We start from the raw sequence: 19,169 nt of genomic DNA, 5'->3' as shown, positions 1-19,169 counted from the left end.
CACGAATTAACATTGCTAAGCAAGGCACCACTGTATGTCTTATAAGTAGGTTGTTTTTAAGAACTTACTTGACTCTAAAACTATAAGGATTTCAAAGGGGACAAGCAAACTTTACAACTGACTTTGGTAATTTGTATCTACATTAGTATTCTGTCTCTCTCAGTGCCTGGCTAAATTTTCCTGGGAAGCTTAAAAGTAAGCCACATTGAAGGAGACCTCCACACTTTGTTCATGAACATCTCTCAGTGCTACAGCATTTATTACAGTCATAAGTAATTTCACATTTAAAAGTACAACATGTTTACTCAGTAGAACAGAACAAAATTGTTCCAGGGATTGGGAAAACCAAGATCCAGCTACTAGATAGTCCTCCATTCTGTGCTCTACAACCTGCTATCACATTTTTGCAATGCTTTTAGGTACACCTTCTAGTAGTCCATTGGCATGGTGTGTACTTGAGTTGTTCCAATGGTAAAAACAAATTAAAAGAAGAAAACAAAGAAACCTTCCCTTAAAAATGATTAAGTTTTGGAGGCGGGGGGGGGATGAATCACAGGTGAGGGTCTTGATCAACTCCGCTGGCTGGAATTAATGAGTCTCAGGTGACTTAGAAGGGAACAATATGGCTCTGATCCAAAAACGAAAACCTAAAGCATTATCTCAGAGGGACAATTAACTTACTTCTTGCACTGGGCTTGTTTCCCTTGCATGGGTAAGAAACTGGCTTGCAAGATTTAAAAGGAAAATAACCCCATCAAAACAGTTAAATGTTTGTTCCTCGGTGTTGCCAAGCAACATATTAACTTTAATTTGTTTTTCAATCATGTTAAAACACTAGTAGAGCATGCAATATTAAAGAAAACAGGATGCCGTCTTTCTTATTAACACATAAGCTTTCTGAGGCTACTAGACAGACGAGTGTCACTTACAAATTTTTGCGTGCGCGAGTGTTTTTAGTGAGACTGGTGCCAGCTTTTCGATTAGGCCAGGCTGAGGCCAGGAACTGGCAGGCAATAGCATGCTTTGAGTGTCGTCAAAGGGCAATAAGTTGTTATTCATTTATTATTTTATTTTTACTTCCAGGAACAGGAAGAGTTGTTAAGCGGATTTTCTTCCTCAGTTCTCACTATAACTTGGCTTGGGTACTATGAACCCTGAGTGAAGGGGGAGGGGCATTGTTTGTTCAGCCTCGGGCAGCGAAGCATAGGGTTGGGCAACACCTTGAAAGTGGATGGCAGTCCTCTTTTTACTCTCAAGCATTTGTTTTACCTGTTGTCTGGGGCAAATGGAGGACATACTCAGTCACAAGGCAATATTTTTAATGATAATAGGAGGGGTTGGAGTCACAGAGTGTTGCCCCCACCTCCACTATGACTGACTACATAAGTGGGGGTTTTAGATGGATTGTTGTGCCTTAGTGCTTCCTATGAGTTTTTGATGTTGCTTTTGTCTGCTGGGGTTCTTTTCAGTGTGATATTTGTTTGAGCCTTTTCAGCATTTTGTTTTTAGCATTAAGTATAGTCTTTTAATGATGTCAGCTGCCTTGAGTCCTTTATAAGGAGAAAGCTGGAGTTAAAATAGAATACATATATAAATGTATTAATGCAACCATTATTTAGAACTGAAACTTAATAAAGTTTCTCTCCCCTCCCCCTCCGTTTAGAGACCCTAAGCTGCAGCATACGTACTGCCCTAGTGACAGGTTGTAATTGTGTGTCCTTTAAAAAATCTAGTTTAATCTAGCAAGGTAATTTTGCTCCGTGGGAAAAGATTCCAACCCACCAAGTAACAATTCCTATCTAACACCGACACATGCACACATGCACACACACACACACACACACACACACACACACACACACACACACACACACACGAACCTTTTTCCAGTTCTCTCACTTCCTTCCCAGATTCTCCGCAGTTCAACAGCCTGATTTTGTACACACATCCCATTTCCAAAGAGCCACATTCCCTTCCCCCTCCCACCGAGAACAGATGCTCATAGGAATGATCACAGGCCTTACTCATACCTGACTCTGGTGATTATCCTACTATTGTGCATGAAAGCTGTGCTTCTGTTCGTAAAACCCCAGCATCTCCTTTTATAGAACTCTTGCAATCTGTAAGCCTCCCTTCCTGCTGCAGACTTGTGGGACTTGAAAGTGTCCTAGATTTGAAATATATATATATATATATATATATATATATATATATATATATATATATATATATATATATATATATATATATATATATATATATATATATATATATATATATATATATATATATATATGAATCCTGTCATGAACATTCAGATTATACAGTTAAAGAAGTGGTTGCACAGACTGAATTAAAGTTCCTTCCCATCTTCAACTGTCATTCACTTAGCAGGTTTATAGCGATCTCTTGAACTTCAGTAACTTGTGCCTTCAAATGAGGTGAGAGTCCTGGACTGATTCGGTTGCATTCTCAAAAGGCATCTATAAAAAAATAATACTGTTGAACTGTACAAGAGTCCAGCGATCACTTTCTTCATATGTCTAGTTGTGCTGCCTCTGTCTAATCCCAAATCCAAGCTCTGCAATTGTTTGCATGGGGCCCTTTGGAAGCTCCGCAATTGACTAGTAATGGGGACTCCCCTGGGGAATGGAGACGGCTGCTTGTCCTTGTGTGAACTGTGCATAAGAAGTCAATAGTTCCATGTAGGGCCTCTGTTGCTGACATAAGCCATGAGAACCTCAGAGATGGCATTCCAGCCTCTATTTATGTCCCTTTTCGGAACATACCCTTTAATAGAATAGCTTGCAAATGTTCTCTCATTTCCAAAGCCAAGGCCTACAATTACACGGACAGCCTCCTCCCCCCCTTATATATGAACAGACAGAAATGCTGCCAGTCATGTGCACCTGTGTACTGCCTACCAGTCATCTAGACTGCAGACTTTTTCATGGCTGCTTTTTGGTGCACTAAGCATCCATATCTGTGCCATAGAGCTTTCCCCGTTGTGACATCTTATCTAGGCAACTTGTAAGTTAAAGCCCCGAGAACAATTCATTTAAGTAGCTACTATGCTACTTAAAATGTACCTTGCAGTGACAAGAGAAAAGTGAGCTATATTTTAGGAAAGGAAAAGTGGGATTTTGAGGATCTATTTTACAATAGCCCTGAACACAAAGCCATTATCTCTGTAGGCACATGCTTCCCAGCTTGTTTGAAATCTGGTAGGCATTGTTGCCAGTATGTTGACCATTGCGCTGTTCACCTAGACACCTTATTAGGTTCATAATTTCAATAGGGACTGCCATATTAGTCTGTGGCAGCAAAAGTCACAGGTCTCATAGCACCTTTAAATTTTACTTATAATGATCTAAGCTTCTGTAAACAGTAGTGCTCTTTCACAACGCAATAGTGGGTGAAAATCCCAAATGTAATTACAATATTAGAATTTCCTCCCTCCGCAACATTTTCAGGCAGAAAAAAGTTATCTACATAACCTCATCTTCCTCTATGTTTTCATCTGTTCTGTTGCACTTTACATGGTGACCTTGGAGAGCAGAGACCTGTGTTGTGCCCCTAAACTGCCATCTTCACTGGTGACTCTATACATATTGTTGTCAGTGTTACAGCATAGATTCTGCTCCACCTGCAAATTGAATTCACAGCTATCAAATTGTCAGAGAATGTCTTTATAAAGGTGCTGGGAAACAGTTTCTGCATGCTGCCATTGGTTCTCAACTATATCTGTGCTAAAAGCTCCATGGAAATTTGTAGTACAGAAACCCTAGCAGTGTTGTGTGAGAACTGAGATATTTATAAAACCAGTTAATGTATATTCTAGGACATTCTTCTTGTTCATTTGAACTTCTGTGTTCCATACAAGGAGGGTTTGTGGCTATCCCATACATTTTGACACATATCCTCAGAAGCATAAAAGGAACAACTTGTAACTGAATGTTTTTGCTGGTTGTGAAAACTCCTGAAAGCTGCACCATATAAATACAGAACAGTCAGCAGCTACATAGTTGGGAAACTATGCAACAGTTAAACAATTACATTAAACACATAGAACCTGGTATATTTAAATATGTAGGTGGCCTTTTTTCAAAAAACAAACCATCCTAATGCATAGCTGGAGAGGTGGCCTTGCCTTGAGATGGCTAACAAAATACTAAACAAATCTTTGTAAAGGCAATGGTCTAACCCTATTCAGGGATAAATAAACCACATAAGCTCAACAAGTATTTACATGAGCATTTGAAGTCTGGAACCCCAGTCATGTGGATCATTTGGAGTCCTACTCAGATACAGGCACATGCGAGCAGAACTCTCTTCAGCAGATGGGGTACATGAGTAAAAGCCTGGAATCTGTAAGAATTTGTGTGACTACACAGCATGGCTTCACTCCTTGATTGCATGTTAAGGGTAAGTGGGATTTGCATGCCCAAATCAAATCCAGGTTGTATCCACATGATATATGGAGAAATTGGATTTTCTTATAGAGGAACTTGCTCAGACCTTGCCAATCCTCACCCCTTGTCTGCAATAATAATACAAACATCCAAAGAGCACAGAGATAGTAAGCAAAGTAGATGAAGGCATTTAGCAGTGTCACATACAGTGGTGCCTCAACTTACGACCATAATCGGTCTCAGAAGATGGGTGTAACTTGACATAGTCGTAAGTCAGAGCACCATTTCCCATAGGAATGCATTGAAATGCAATTAATCCGTTCTCTGTGTGTGTGTGTGTGTGTGTGTGTGTGTGTGTGTGTGTATGTGTATGTGTATGTGTATGTGTATGTATATGTGTGTATATATAAAAGACTCATTGGAAACATCCTTCCAGCCGAAGCGGGGGAAGAAAAGCAATCAAGTGTGGAAGACCCATCAGAAATGCACAGAAAACAAATGGAGCAGATCGGAAATCCACAGAGAACAAAGAGACCAGGTTGGAAATGCAAAGAAAACAAACAAACAAAAAAAAGCAAGGGAAGCATGCAAGACCCATCGGAAATGGAGAAAAAAAAAACCCAAAAAGCAACCAAACCCCCCAAGACCATCGGAAATGGGAAAACCCCTAAAAAGCTACAGCCCCCAAGACCCATCAGAAATGCGGGTAACAAAAAAAAAACCCAAGACCCATTGGAAATGGGGGAAAAACACTCCAAAAAGCAACCAAGCCTCCCAAGACCCATCAGAAATTGAGGGAAATCCCCCCAAAAAAACCCCAAACAAACCTCTCAAGACCCATCCCCAGCCCAAAACCATGCTGCAAAAACACCCCAAACAGTTTTTAAAAAGCAGAAAACAGCACCTTATCTTACCAGGCAGCCCAAAGCCTCCCTGCAAACACACACACTCACTCAGAAGCAGAAGCGAGGCAGTCCCAAGCCTCCCCCAGCCACACACTCTCTAACTTCTGGGAGGAAAGAGCTACAAAGAAAGCAGCCTCATAGCCACCTACAGTTAGCAATTTGAAATTCACACCTTTTCCCCCCTGCCTTTTTCTATTAGTAAGTGGAAGCTCCGGTTGCAAGTAGAAGCAACATTTTGTGTCCGGAGCTAGTCGTAACTCGAAATGGTCGTAAGTAGGGACGTTATTAAGTCGAGGCACCACTGTATTGGCTTCTTAGAGTTTACCTTCCACACACTGATATTCTTTTCCTTCACTGAAGTTTGGAAGTTCAGGACACTGTAGCAGTACCTGATGATATACTGACACACCACCCTTCTTCCCTTGTATATTTCATTTCAATTAGAAAAAAAATATTATAGCAGGTCATGACAGTCTGAATATACAATACACTAGAGGGTAGAACAAGGTCACTAGAGGGATGATGAAGAGACATGGGACTGTACGTAAAAAGCCATTCAGATGAGTGGCTGCTTCATCATCAAATACCCAGGGCAAATTCTACAGTATGACCACTTCAGGAAACTGATTTTGTAAGGGTAGCAAATTCTTACTTATTTAATTTGCTGTTACTGCATTTGTACTATGTAGCAATGTGCTTGCTGAATGTTCTGTTTTATTAACCAAAATTATTTGGCTGGCTTTGGGTACTTACTCTGCATTTTGGGTGAGCAAGGGTGTGTGCCCTTTTCCGCTCCACTTCAGGAATTAGAATATCTTTGGACATGACAAAGAAGTCAGCAAAAGGGATGAGTAAATCCTGTATTTGGGTTTGCTTTTGTAATAGCTTGGCTTTGTTTTAAGATGAAGTTATTACTTCAGAATGCAGAAGTCACTAGCTTGGGTGCAGAACCCTTTTTGGCACTAATGCAGGTTGAATATTTCTTTCACTAATACAGAAAACAAAAGTGCCTTTAACTTCAGGATAAGAGTTGCAGAAAATATAATCCACTTTGAATATTTTGAAAGACATTTGCAAAGATATCACAATAATAATCCTTAATTTACACACTTCAAAAAGACTACTAAAGAGTAAATGATTTGGCAAATTTCAATAGCTTGTTGCTAGACTGATTCAAAGCCTGATAATTTATGAAACTGTTGCTATGGTACCAGCTACAGTTTTGATGACTCATTTTAATGCAGCATCTACAAGGTAACTCCCACCTTTGGCAGAGAATGTCAGGACTATAATGAGGAAAAAAGGCCTATAATGTTCAAATTTGATTGAACTTCAGGAAAGTCTAGCCCCCAGTCACATAGAGAACATGATTACTTGGAAGTCACCTAATTGGCTATGAACAAGTGTTGGCAGAACTAAGATGAACCTAAGGAAACTGGGTTTTCACACCAACACATAGTCCTTTGCAAGTGTGAATGCCAGTCAACCTCACATCTATGTTAGTGTACTCTATACTTTCCAAATAATGGATCTACTTGATTTGTTAAAAGCACTGGCTCGTTTACCAAGTGTCTGGTGAAGCTTGTGCAGTTCATCCAACAATACCAACTATTACAAACTTCTTTAGGGTATGGAAACGTTCCTCTAAGTTCCCTGGGACAAGGATTGCCCCACAACATGTACTATGGAAGATTTGATGTTAGCTGCCCCAAATGCTTTTGATGTTTCTGGGTGAAAATTATCTGATATATTTATTAATTTAGGGTTGCCATTGAAATTTTATTTTTCATTTCCCTGACCAACATTTGTCAATTTCCGTGATCACCATTCAAATATAACCACAATTTTAAAAATGAATAAGTGTTTAAAGTTCGTATCTTGCTAAACTTTTAAACTAGCCTTGCTTTCCAAATGCTACAGGCAGACCTCGGAAATCATGCAGGGACAGAGCTCAACAAACATATTAGGCTGGTTGCTGGGGGTGGAGCTGAGAAAAAGGTGGAGCTGGAAAAGGCCATCATTAAGTTTTACTGTACTTATATTCTGATACTTCTCTATTCCAGTTGCCACAAGAACAGATCATGCTCTTGCAGCAGCCGGTCAAAAATTCATTGCTTGAATATATTTTAATCACAATTTTCCTGACTTTCCCTGACTTCAGACCAATTTTCCTGAGTTTCCCTGACCAATTTCCATTTCCTTAACTTTCCAGAAAGTGGCAACCCTGTTATACAGTGATGCTTCTGATATCAACAAAGAAAGAAGCAGCAACATGTGATTATGGCATAAACTCTAGTCTCTAAGGTGCAATTCACAGAGTCATGGCTGCATACTTTTAAATTCAAAATCAGTGAGATTACCAAAACCATCACTCTATAAATATTGCTTTCTATTTGTTTTTCAGGAAATCAGTGGCAGAGTATATCCCTTGTCTGCTGCAACAGGCAAATAGGAACATACAGCAAATACTGTTTCTAATTTTATTTCTAGTTTTAAAACCATCACAATTATTTCACGCAATCTCTTGATTAAAGAATCAACTATTTCTGCCCCAATTAATGATATACTGGAATCTGACAATATAGGCTGGAGCAAGTGGATGTTCAGCAAGGATAAAGGAAGGGAAGGATGAGGAGGAGAGTAATTTGGGAATGGCGTCAGGTCCAAGCATGGGGTTGGAGGAAGAGATGTGGGGAGAAACTTTAGAGGAGTAGGATCTCACTTTTCGTGATTTGGGGGACTCCCACTTTATGTATGTTGAAAACTCATGGATTGGGGTACTCATGGAAGGAGAAGGAGCACCAATGCTGTCTGAAGGAAGGGCCCAGGGTATATGGAGTAGCCGGCACAACAGGCCATTGTTGAAAGGCATGGGGTGGTTTCAAGCCCAAACACCAAAACCATGCCTGTGGGCACTGCCACCTCAGTGACAACTCGAGAGTCCAGCAGAAATTGAGTTGTTTGTGGGAAGGCTATTGACAGTAACTTAGCCTCCAGAGAGACTATTGAGTGGGGAGGGATTGGCATTGCATCTTTCTTCGTACCATGTTCCCTGAGTCTAATAAAGTCAAGTTAGTGGAGTTCCAGTATCCTTGAGTTCATGAAGATAACAGCCGAAGGAGGCATGCATGCCTCCCCTGTGACCAGCCATGTCTGCCATATAGAGCACCACTACAACATTTAGCTCCAAAATGGTTCCCTCCCACCCACAAGAGATAGTGGAGGTGCTTTACCCTTTTTTGGGGATGTGGCAGATGGGTATACTGCTGTGTTTAGTCATTTTGGATTCTATTATTATTATTCCAATAATATGCTTGCTGCTGTTGAGGATGCAAATACAGATTATCCTTGCCCCAGGGAACTTAGAGGAACGTTTCTATAGACTAAAGAGGTTTGGAATACTTAGTATTGTTGGATGAACTGCACAAGCTTCATCAGACATTTGGTAAAGGAGCCAGTGCTTTTAACAAATCAAGTAGATCCATTATTTGGAAAGCATCTGCTGAAAGTGCATTATATCCCAGCTTTCATTTGTCAGTTGTGAAGGGGTGTGCCTCCTTGGGGTGGATGGGGATCACAAAAAACATTGCAGTATCATTCATCAAGAGAAAGCACAGAGTATCAGATCAAACAACAGACGTATTATTATGAATTATTTACAGCCTCTCTTCCCTAATGTCCTGTGTCAAGTGGACTAACCATTGGAGCTGCCTCTCCCAACACAAATGACAATCCTGATTTGGTGTTAAGCCCTCCCAATTGACTTGTCTCTGCTTCAGTACCTCTGGGACATATCGCAAATTGCACTTGGAATTTGGGGGTTTTGGTGGCATCCGTGGTGCTGCGCCGATGACTTAAGATGACTTAAGATGACCTGGCACAAAGTGCTTCATGCCTATCTCTAGTCTTGGACCATACAATGCATAGATTCTGATGTCTCCCAGTACTACAGACGGAGGGAACGCCAGCACCACCCCCAAATACCAGATTGAGTAGCTCAGAACCACTGTAGAGTAGGGTGGGTGGAATACCAACAGATTCCTTGTGTCCCAGCCATCCACTTTCAAGTAGATAGACTCAAAAGCAGCAAACTGTGTGGCAGGGCACCTACTGAGCAAGGTGGAATCACAAGAGATCACTTCAACTCTAGCTCTCTGACTCTCTGTTCTGTTCTGTTGCCATACAGAGAATTCACATGGGGAAGTGTTGGGAGAGATTAGCTTGCCCTGATTCATCCAAGCATGTGTCCAAAAAGGAGGCCAGGTCAGTGTTCTCATCTAAGATCAGGTCCTGGATGGCTGTTTGTTTCCCCTTTATCAGCCTGGCATTCTGCAGCAGCACTTCTAACTCCATTAAAAGTGTATCATTAAAACGTCGTAAAAGCAGTGATTTGAAACAAGAACAAATTAGTGTTACTTACAGTTAAGAGAGAAGGAAAAAAAAGTTAAATCATACACAGAAACAATTAGTGCCTTTGTGTGTTGCCTAAACGATAATAATGAAAAAATGCCAGGTGGCTCTCACTTGGGAGGCATTCTATATTTGGGGTTCTACAATCACAGAAAAAGCCTTCTTTCTAATCATCATTCGAGTCCTGTAGGCAAAGGCACTCAGACAATATCTGATGTCCATCAGAGCTGATCTGATGATCAGAGTAGATTTATTCCACATTAGGAGGTCCCTCAGGCTCTTGTATCATGCCTTTTAGGGCTGTAAAGTGCTGCAGTGTTTTGAATTGTGCCCAGAATTAATAACCCAGTGAAGCTCCTCCAATGCAGGTGTACTATATCAATAGTGGCTAGGCATTGTAAGCATTGGGGCGATTTATTTAATATCACTTGAACCTTCAGAATATTTTTCCAGAATAGCCTCACACCTAGTGCATTACAAGTGCCAATATAATTTATTTTAAAAAGGCATTCCTATTGGATTTAATAGTACAATCAACATGAAATTGTTTCTGTTTTTCAAAGGCTGAAATGAATTGGGTCAGCATATTTGAATTGCTAGCTACACCTCAATGAGCAACATGTACATCTACACGTATAATCTAAAATTAATCTCCAGCTTTGGTGATATAAGGACCATCATAGTTTTTTTGAGTTATATTTGCTGACTCAGGTCCGTGTGAGTTTTGGTCAAAATGGAAGACAGATATCAGATGTATCCTGTTTTTGTTTTGAGAAATGGAGTGTAACTGTCATTACTTATTGATTGCAGAATGTGTTGCTGGTCAAATCTAGAGCTCCAAAAATACTGTAAAATGCATTTATGTAATTCTAACTGATTACAAGCACTGTATCCCAGTTTGTTGCTATTAATGTTAATACTGTACTACATTACTACGTACTCTGTTTCCCCGAAAATAAAACCTAACCTGAAAATAAGCCCTAGTATGATTTTTCAGGATGCTCATAATATAAGCCCTACCCCCAAAATAAGCCCCAATTAAGTGAAACCCTGCTCTCCACCATTGTACAGCAACCAGATCACATGAATGTATTTGAATAAATGTAGATTGTTGTACATGAAAAAAAAATCCCCTAAGAATAAGCCCTAATGTGTTTTTTGGAACAAAAGTTAATATAAGACCCTGTCTTATTTTTGGGAAAACACAGTATTTTGTCACTTTTTCATTGCTTAAAAACTTAGGGATGATAAGAGAATGCATTAAACATGAAAAACTCTTCCCCAAGTGCCCTGAAAATAAAAACTAGCAAACACAACAAACAATGCCATAACTTTTGAAATGTAACTTTGTTATGCCCTCGTTTTTTTTAACAAAGAAAAATAATGCATATATAACAATATTATTTGTAACTTGTTAGATCTTCACATGGGTGTAATTTGGCCTCAAGGCTGTAATATCTTGCCTAAGTTTTGGAATTTTATATTTATTCTGTCATCCCTGACTTTCTGTATCATATAGCTTGTTAATGAGTTCCAGAAAACTTGGAATGTTGGCATAAATCTTGAAAACACTTTTGTTGTAATTTGGTTGGTTGGTTATAAAGCAATTGCTATTTGGTTGGTTGGTTATAAAGCTATTGTCCTTCCAATTGCTCCTCAAGCGTTGCTCTCTTCCCACTCAGCTAGCCACTCCAGGTAGGGGGAGGGAGGATGAGTCTCCCTGCACAGCTGCTGAGTGGCCAGCCGAGCAGGAAGAGAGTGGGGCTTCGGGGGCAACTGGAAGGATGATTGGGGTCACTGCCGCTGGCAGACGCATGAGTTAAGTTCAGCTGTGTGAGGCTATTCGTATATGAATACCCCCATCTCTTGTGGCAAATTGCCAAAATGTGTAGACATTCTCTGTTGTGTGCTGAATTTTGACTTGGCATGTAACAGGAAATGTCTATGCTGACTTCTTAACTTGTGACAATTTGCTGCTGAAAGTTACACCACTTTTGTTTACACTAGCATAAAATTACAACAAGATTTTGGCCATTTAGGTGTAGCTATTCCCTATCCTGTATATATAAATAGATAATTTCCAATAATTTCTGGTAATACAAAGATTTATGCTAGCTGTGGACCATTTTTTATTTTCAATTTCATTTTTAATGTAGTATTTCTATCTGCATTATCTGAAGAAATTCCCCTGTACATTCATGTGATGGGTAGAAGCCCAAGTAATCCTGATCATGTTTATTCAAAATTAAATTCACCTTCATTTCCAAAGAACATGTCATGTTAGTCTGTCATAACATGTTTGTTTGTTTGTTTGTTTGTTTGTTTGATTTGATTTGATTTGATTTGATTTATACCCCGCCTATCTGGTCTACTCGACCACTCTAGGTGGCTTCCAGTATAGGATAAAACAATAAAACACAAGAACATTACATAATCATTTGATACAGTTACAATAAAATAGAGTGAGAATAAAATAAGAAGGAATAGAAAAGAAATCAGGTATTGACTGGAGGGAAGGCCTGGATGTACAACCATGTTTTTAATTGGGTTTTAAAGATTCACAGGGGCCGCACGAATCTCTGAAGGGAGGTTGTTCCAAAAGCGAGGAGCCACTGCCGAGAAGGCCCGGTTTCGTGTCTTTTCCTTCCGGGCCTCTCTCAGCGTCAGGCTCCTCAGCCTCACCTCCTGACTCACGCAGGTGATCCAAGTAGACCTTGGTGGGAGCAGGTGTTCCGCCAAATATCGAGGTCCTAAACCATTTAGGGCCTTGTAAGTAAGCATTAAGCCTTTGAAGTTGACGCAGAAATGAATGGGCAGTCAATGTAATGCAGCCAGAATTGGAGAAAAAAGTTGGTATTTTCTCACTCCAGTGAGGAGTCTGGCCGCCGCATTCTGCACCACCTGAAGTTTCCGCATCAGCCTCAAAGGCAGCCCCATGTAAAGCGCATTACAGTGGTCTAATCTTGAGATTATGAGCGCATGCACCAAGGTTGTGAGTGCCCCCATGTCAAGATTGGGCCACAGCCGGGCGATCCACCAGAGGTGGAAAAAGGCAGTGCGGACTACTGACGCCACCTGCGTTTCTATGGTGAGTGTTGGGTCCAGATGTATGCCCAGGCTGTGGACCCCACTCTTCGTGGGCAGGGTCACCCCCCCAAACGTGAGAGAGTCACCCAACCTGCCAACCACGGGGCCACCCACCCTCAGAACTTCCGTCTTGTCTTGTTGACAAGTGAAGGTGGAAGAAATGGATTGAAATATTGTGGCAGTTCAAAGTCTAACAGATTTGTATCTTCTACCCCTCTCTCTACCTTTTGCTCATTTCTGGTGACCTGGTATCTTTGGAACAATGAATAAAGGGGTGGGGATTCCATCCAAGCCTCTGCCCATTTTGAGCCTCTATGTACATACATACCTTTATTAATTATGCACAGCCTGTATGAGAGTAGCATTGTATGCCTGTGTAGCGGATATGCATAGGCAGAGTGCAAGTGTTGTTGATAGATGAAGGACTGAATGGTGATTGATTAGCATAATTAGAATATTGTGGGAGTAGAGTTCAGTTAGAATCGGGAGAAATTCAGAGAGATCAGAAAAGTTAGAACAGAGAGAGTTCTAAGATTTTGATAAACAAGGAAGAATATTTGAATTAATAAAGACTATAGAGCTTAAAGCAGTGATCCCCAACCACCGGTCCGTTCCCTGGCCTGGGTCAGACTGGGCTGCCAAGAGAGACCTCCCCCCGCCCCCTGTGCGCACTCACCCCTGCACTGCCCATTTGTGGCCCACGAGCGCTGCACTGCCATTTGCGCATGTGTGTGGGTGCACGCAAGCCTGCACAAGCACATTCTGCCATTTTCACATGCGCACAAGTGGTTGTGCGCATGCACAAATGGTGGTGCGTGCTCGTGCGGGCCCACATGTGCCCACGCACATGTTCAAATGGTAGCACGGCGCTCATGCAGGTGTGCACCCATCCGTGCAAGAGCGAGCGAGCGCTTGTTTGCACATGTGCGTGAACACAGGGGATGCCCCGCCTTCCCCAGCCGGTCCACGGACCAGAAAAGGTTGGGGAACACTGGCTTAAAGAATGTGTGTCAAAAAGATCAAGTCTGTAAGTAAGCTATTTTGGTCTTTAAATACAGAGGAAATATATTTACATTTTATTATCCACATCCTAGAATCTACCTTCTCCTTCATTACCATCATCTGTTTTCTCTCAATAAAAATCCCTTTTGATGGTTGTGATGGGTTTTCCGGGCTCTTTGGCCATGTTCTGAAGGTTGTTCTTCCTGACGTTTTGCCAGTCAGAGTTCCTATTCCAGTCCTCTGAAGATGCTGGCCACAGAGACTGGCGAAACGTCAAGAAGAACAACCTTCAGAACATGTCCAATGAGCCTGGAAAACCCACAACAACCATCAGATCCCGGCCATGAAAGCCTTCGAGAATACATCAAAAATCCTTTTTGTTTTAAACCAAACTTTTCTCATTGTTTTACAGTTTATGTAACTAAAAATGTGTAACTGAGACTACTAATAGGCAGATTTTAGGGATCTTATGGGAAACAGATGGTTCTCAGGGTATAGGGCAGGAGCAAAGGGGGATAACTGATTACAGCAGAAAAGACAAGAACAAACTAATATGGCCAATATATTTCAAAGTCATTTTGCACTAGATCTCTAATTGTGCAGGCCCATCTCTGGAGGTATGCAGCAGCATAATTTTCTGAAAAAGTTTTAGGCTAATAAAATTACAGTGGTGCCTCGCTTAACGAGCGCACCGTTTAACAACGAATCCCCATAGCGATCTCTTTTTTAGATCACTAATGCGATCGCATTGCGATGTTCTGAACAGGCAAAACATCGCATTACGATGATCGGTAAGCGTTTCGCTTACCAATCTTCGCATAGCAATGTTTTTTCAAACAGCTGATCGACGGTTCCAAAATGGCCGCCGGGTGCCCAAAATGGCCACCGCAAGTGTTTTCGCGCCCTGCCCTCGCTTACCGAGGGCGCAAAAATGGCGGCGCTATGGAGGAACTTCACTGAACGGTGAGTTTGGGAGCCATAGGAATGCATTAAACAAAGTTTAATGCATTCCTATGGCTTTTTTCCGTTCTGTTTAGCGATGTTTCTGCATAGCGACGATTAATCTGGAACGGATTAACGTCACTATGCGGGGCACCACTGTATCTTACTCCAATGGAAACCCCTGCCCTAATAATTCCATTGAGAACTTTGAGTGGTTGGTTGATATCTTTTCAGGGTTTTTTTTATCACGGATGGGATCTCTATGATTCATCATGTTTAAAGGTACCAACAGAGCATATGTTTCTACCCCTGACAATCACAAGCCAACTCTATATTATATGGTGACTTTAGCCACCACAGATTTATGGCTGAGAAGTTTCCATGTTGTCTCCTTCATAGAAACTACTGATAGAGACAGTACTTTTTTTCTTTTCTTTTTGGCAACCTTTTAATTAGAGCTATTGTATTGATGCTGTGGTCTTGCCACCATCTGAAAGCCTGAAATTTCAACTTCTGCCTTTTATTCAAGTAGATAATAGGCAGTGCAATCTAAACTTAAATATATGCTGGTTTTAGTGGGTATGGAAATGGACAGAAGTCTCTTGTGCCACTACAAATATCCCTACACTAACTGCCTCAACACAATCTGTTTGTGTTGGCTGATCTCGGATCTGCCAGCACAACTGCTATGCTGGCTGAGATCAGCTGGCATATGACCTCGAAAAAGATGGAGAAGGGGAGGAGCTGAGTTACATCAGATCTAAAATCCTTTCAGTTCAGACTCACAGTCATTATGATAGTACTATATGGTCAGAGAGCTCTTACATAATTTCCAGCATTCCTAGGCTGGGAGGGATTTGGATGTAGCACATATTCAATTGTCTCAGTGATCTCAGCCAGTTCTCAATCATCTTAGTTAAAATTGCACCCTTATATTGGCAATTATGTTGTGAAAATTGTGGCTTTCTTAATCCATATTCTTAGGTATGACTAATTTTTGGTGCAATGTGTCTGATCCTGGAATGTGTTTCCAAGGGAAACATTCAACAGCACATCAGCTGCTTATGGGTGATACAGTTTTGGGAGTACTACTTTGTAATATTATAATAGAACCTGTCTAAGAGAGACATTTAAATGATAACTCCTTTCTGTATGTTTGTGATTTCCTTAAAGATCCAGCCATTAGGGAGAAGCTGGTAAACACAAGGTGCTTGGTTGCTGTTTCCTGTGTTTATTTTTTAAACAAAGCCTTTAATTTCCCCCAGGTTGTTCAGTCTGTTCCCCAAAAATTGATGGTTGTTTCTCCACATTATAAAAAGCAGAGAATTTTCCCTAAGGACAAACCTCATGATTAAAACTGTACCCACTGCCCGACAAGGAAATTCAGACCATCCCAACAAAAATTGTATCACTCCTGTACTTTATCTTCAAAACACTGTGGTATACAGCAACTCCACTATATATTGCATCATTAGTGGTGTGTAAGAGGTGAAATGATACACCAGTTTTGCAGGAACCAACATCTACAAACAACTAAGTCACAATACAGTTCATTCTCCAGTTATGTAATGACTACTAGTCCAGTTGACTAGAGGGTTTCATTCCCTTTAAACGCTGCCACCAGTGGATCTTTATCCACTCTGTACCAAATATGTTTCTTAGACCTGGGCTGCCAATATAACAGGTTTATTTATTGTTTGATTGGTAAATCACAGAAGGAAAGTCATAGATGTTCTTTTATTGTTCAATCATTAAACTTGGATAGGATTACATGTTTGCTTGTTTGTATTCATTCACATTAACCACTGTAACAATATCTAACATACAACTTCTCTAACATACAACTTTCCAATCTTGGTCGAAACACTTCAAAACTCCTCTCTAAGTCCCCTCAGTCTCCAACTGTTTTCTTCTTGACTTCACCCCTCCTGTGCTCCCATAGGCTCCTGCCCTAGAGCTCCATATGATGGACAGGTGTGACTTGGGCATTCTGCCACATACCTCCCCCCTTGGAAAGTTTGTTTCATGGGGTAAAACTTACCGTAGTTTACCCTCGTGAACAAAGTATGAGTCAACTTACCAATATGTCCAACCTCTTTTCTAATGCAATTCTCAATTATATATTTGCAATATATATACTTACACTTTTACACAGTTTAAAGCATATTAATCTTATTACTTTACAGTTAAATGACATTAATCAACTTTTTAACTTACAAAACAATCCAGTCACTTTTATCCTTATTTACCATTAATTCATCTATAAATTACATTTTTGTTTATTCCATATCTATATAAACACTTAGAATATTTTCTATAACATTAAAAGTTACATATTTTGTCATTTCCATCGTTCATTCTTCCGGTCTCCTTGACAAGGCGTTGGCGGCCACCACATTTTGATTCCCCTTCACACTCTCGATCTCGAAATCAAAGTCTTGTAAGAGTAGGGCCCACCTCATTCATTAACTTGTTATTCGCCCTGATAGTTCTCAACCACAGCAGTGGGGAATGATCTGTGCACAGTACAAAATATCTCCCCCATATGTATGGCCTGAGCTTCTGTAACAACCATTCAATCACAACACACTCACGTTCTATTGTGGAAAGGTGTCTCTCGCCAGTCTGCAGTTTCTTACTCAGAAACGTCACCAGATGAAGGTCCCCGTTGTCATCCGCCTGGCTCAGCACGGCTCCTAATCCGGTGTTGAACACATCTGTGAAGACAGTGAACTCTTGTTGGAAATCAGGCACTCTCAGGACAGGACCGGTCATCAACGCACTCTTCAACTTCTTGAAGGCCTCCTCGCATTCTCTCAACCACAGGATCTTTTCAGCTTTTCTTTTATGTGTTAAATCAGATAAAGGGGCAGTTATTTCACTGAAATTCTGGATAAAGCATCTAAAATAGCCATCTAACCCCAAGAAAGATCTGACTTTTTTCTTTGTTGTTGGTCTAGGCCAGTTACTGATTACTTCAATCTTTGATTCTAGGGGTTTAATTATGCCTCCCCCTACCATATGGCCTAAGTATTTTAATTCTGAGTTACCCAGTTGGCATTTCTTAGCCTTGACTGTTAACCCGGTCTCAGTTAGTCCCTCTAGCACTTTCTCAATATGGCACAGGTGATCTGTCCACGTCTGACTATAGATCCCTATATCATTGATGTGTCCTATCGTGAATTCTCTAAGCCCTCGTAATGTTTGGTCCATTAGTCTTTGAAATGTCGCAGGAGAATTTTGCAACCCAAAGGGGAGGACCCAGAATTCATACAATGCAAAAGGGCTGCAGAATACAGTCTTCTTCTGATCTTTGGTGTCTGACCCCATTTGCCAGAACCCTTTAGTCAGATCTAAACTGGATATGAACTGACATCACCCAATTGTCTTGATCAAATCATCTAGTCTAGGCATCGGGTAAGCATCAGGCTTGGTGATGTGGTTCAATTTCCGATAGTCTACGCAGAAGCGTATACTGCCATCTGGTTTATCCACCAGTACTATTGGGGCTGACCAAGGGCTAGATGAAGGAACAATGATTTTTCTTTCAACATCTCATCTAGTTCTTGGCGAATCTTTGCTACATTTGGCCCCGTTACTCTGTGAAGTGTGACAGCTTGAGAGGGTGCATCTCCTGTATCAAATTTGTGCACCACTCCCTTTGCTACACTAGGCTTATTTGAGAAGACCTGCTTGTATTTTAGTAGCAACGTTCTTGCTTCATCTTTTCGATCTGGGTTTAGCGTGTCACAGATCTTAACATTTTCTGGATTATATTGGGGTTCACCTCACCCTTCCCAATATGGCAATTCATGTTGTTTGTTGTCCACTTCTTTTATGGCATATAGGACAATCTTTTCTTTTCTATAGTAAGGTTTAATCATGTCAACATGAACCACTCTTCGACCTTCCTCTCCCTCCTCCTGAATTATGTAATTTACTTCACTCATCTTGGAGATTACTTTAAAAGGACCTTCCCAATTTAATTGCAGTTTATTCCCTTTAATAGGATTCAGCATCAGGACTTCATCTCCAGGACTGAATGATCTTTCTCTGGCCTTTTTATCATACCAGAGTTTTTGTTTCCCTTGCTGGCTCTGCAAGTTTTCTGCTGCTAACTTCAGAGATTGCTGCAAGGAGTTCATTAAGTTGTCTATATACTGGATCACTGTCTCAGGATCTTCTCCCTTTTGTTCCTCCCAATTTTGTTGGAGTAAATCAAGGGGTCCCCACACTTCCCACCCAAATAACAGTTCAAAAGGACTGAATCCAGTGCTTTCCTGGGGTACCGATCTATACGCATATAATAAGGGTTGTAATTTGTGATCCCAGTCATTGGGGTTTTCTGCAGTGTAAACTCTGATCATTTGCATTAGATTTCTCCATCAATCCGTTTGTCTGGGGATGATAT

The 19,169-nt window shown here is 40.8% G+C and overlaps 1 long non-coding RNA gene across 1 annotated transcript in view; it reads right to left on the bottom strand.

The window, feature by feature from the left end:
- Positions 1–19,169, bottom strand: part of LOC110084591 (uncharacterized) — a 41,999-nt gene that overhangs the window by 17,886 nt on the left and 4,944 nt on the right. The window contains exon 2 of the long non-coding RNA XR_013537100.1: positions 17,353–17,475. This is a non-coding gene — a long non-coding RNA (uncharacterized LOC110084591). The remainder of the gene's footprint in view (positions 1–17,352; positions 17,476–19,169) is intronic.

The sequence above is a fragment of the Pogona vitticeps genome, chromosome 5 (assembly GCF_051106095.1).
Source record: "Pogona vitticeps strain Pit_001003342236 chromosome 5, PviZW2.1, whole genome shotgun sequence".
Lineage (NCBI taxonomy): Eukaryota > Metazoa > Chordata > Lepidosauria > Squamata > Agamidae > Pogona > Pogona vitticeps.
This window is presented reverse-complemented; position numbering and strand designations above follow the sequence as displayed.